Raw genomic sequence first — 2261 nt, 5'->3', positions numbered from 1 at the left:
AAAACAACAATTTTTTTTTGTTCAGCCTGAGAGAAATTCACCAATTCCTGAAATAAATCGGATACATCTATATGATTTAAAAAATACACTAACCAAAAAAAATAAGACGTGTTTTGACAACCGCAACTTACTTTGATATTGCTATAAATTATGAACGTGATGTAACTTCAGCTGTGAGAATTCTGGACTGTTGAGGCGTCATGCGTTACCATGGCAACCGAGGAGCGTCCGCATTCACCGTTCATTTGTTACAATTGCAATTTCTTTAATATTTGTCTATGAGAGTGATGTGATTGCTGAAAGATATATTATTATTTCTTTTCTGTGAGCATATATACTGGTAAAAGTTTATTTATATGAAAAATAATAATTTTGTTTATATTATCTGTTGGTATTATCATTATCACGAATATTCAATTTCAAATCATAATGAAACAGTAATGAATCTTTTTAGTTTTTTTTTCATTACAATACATATACCAGTAGTAATGATAATCGATAAATATAACACAGAAGCATAAAAATAAAACCAGTGTTTACTTGGAAAAGTTCCCGGTATGTTAATAATGTTTTAGCTTTTATTTCATTATTATCATCGTTGTTGTTTAACCCAACAGCGAGAAGACAAAACAAAATTAGGCAAATGCAAATGTCTCGCATTACAGCAAAAGTACACTTAATAAGTTCACGAAATATCAAATGACATCCAGTTATGAACACAAAGAGAGAAGGAAACCGCGCGTAACGATATAGTACGATAATTTCGGTAAAATGTCGTGTTATCCGAGTTGCTTTTCTTAAAGGGCTTTAGATTTGACGGATAATTGGTATTTTGACAGGTCGGCGTCGCCTGGAAATTATTAATTGATAATGAATAAGAATATATGAATTCGCTTATTGGCAAATTGGTAACTGCTCGACCAGGATGAGTGACCAAAAAAGGACATCCCAAGCCGATACATCAAACTTATTTCGGTTTCGTAGATCGGAAAACACGAAAAAAGAAACGATGCTTTGAAGTGTCGATGTCTAATTGCAATTCTTGTTTTTCGGGGTATTTGTTAATATGGAGGCTCTTAAAGACTATTTGGCAACCGACCCGGGGTGACGGCGTACCTTGAATCCGACACTTTTCTGACTTCGCCGCGACTTTATGAGAGTTTGGTCACAATCACCTTTGTCTTTATTATCCGTGTGATTCATCGTTCGTGCGAAATATATTCTGTTTTCGTGTGTTTCCTAAGCTTATGAAGTTTTGAATTGAAAGTGAAAATTATAATTATCTCCTTGATATTGGTGTGTTGCATCACTGTTGTGATTTGTATTTTATCATTGCAATTAGTATCCTTCCAAGACATGAATAGCAAGAACTTGCATTATGACTCGATGTAAAGTCCTTATTTAAAGTTTCATTTTTCGTACCTGAAATAAGAATTTGCAATTTCTCTTATAACGTGTCTGTGTCATATAAACCTTTGTTTTGCATTTCGCCTTCGTGAATCCCCAAATTACCAAAATCCTCATTGATTTAAATTGATTTAAATAAAAAAAACCAAAAGGAATTTAAACCAAATCGCTAAACTTAAAAAAAAAAAAAAAAAAATCCGGAAAGTCTCGCAAAGTCGCGTCGAAGTCCAGTTATCAGTGTCGAGTATGGCAAGAGCACGTGCTGCGTAGGATAAAAATTTTCACTAAAATATCTCTTATGTGGTAAAAAAACATCTCGTATTTATCATTATTTATCCTTTTTATAGTTGAATACATGTATATTTTATGGGGTAAGTAAGTTTTGTGAATTCCAGTGGCTGTGCATGACGACGGTAGTGAGTTTGTGAGTATTTTTATTAATACATTTTTCCCAATCTATTTTTTTTTTCTCGTATTTGAAAGAGATTTTGAAGTAGAGAACACAATTAGTCGTTTTCCATCGATAGATTGAGAGATATGTCGATAGATGAAGATTCGTTGCACTGCATGAGCGGAAATCGATATAAAATAATAGATTGTTAATTGGCTTTAAATTAACGTTTGGTAAATCAGCTGTCACTTGCAACATTTGCAATTGTGAGATTAGTTGAAGTGTTGACTGTAGTTGATTAGCGATTTAGAAGTTACTCTTGCATGACGTATTAGATGTATTTTTAGTTTAATTAATTATTATTAATATTATTATTATTATAATTTTTTTTAGTTTGTTAGCCACAGAGGTTGTTATTAGATCCGAAGCAATATCCTTTTTGGATGTTATTAATATTCGTATT

At 32.2% G+C, this 2261-nt stretch overlaps 1 protein-coding gene across 1 annotated transcript in view; it reads left to right on the top strand.

Moving 5' to 3' along the window:
* The first annotated feature begins 1153 nt into the window (after positions 1-1153).
* LOC119578984 (KH domain-containing protein akap-1-like) overlaps positions 1154-2261 on the top strand; it is a 9250-nt gene continuing 8142 nt past the window's right edge. The window contains exon 1 of the mRNA XM_037926675.1: positions 1154-1710. The gene's annotated coding sequence lies outside the window, so the exon portion shown is untranslated. The remainder of the gene's footprint in view (positions 1711-2261) is intronic.

The sequence above is a fragment of the Penaeus monodon genome, chromosome 11 (genome assembly GCF_015228065.2).
Source record: "Penaeus monodon isolate SGIC_2016 chromosome 11, NSTDA_Pmon_1, whole genome shotgun sequence".
Classification (NCBI taxonomy): domain Eukaryota; kingdom Metazoa; phylum Arthropoda; class Malacostraca; order Decapoda; family Penaeidae; genus Penaeus; species Penaeus monodon.
This window is presented reverse-complemented; position numbering and strand designations above follow the sequence as displayed.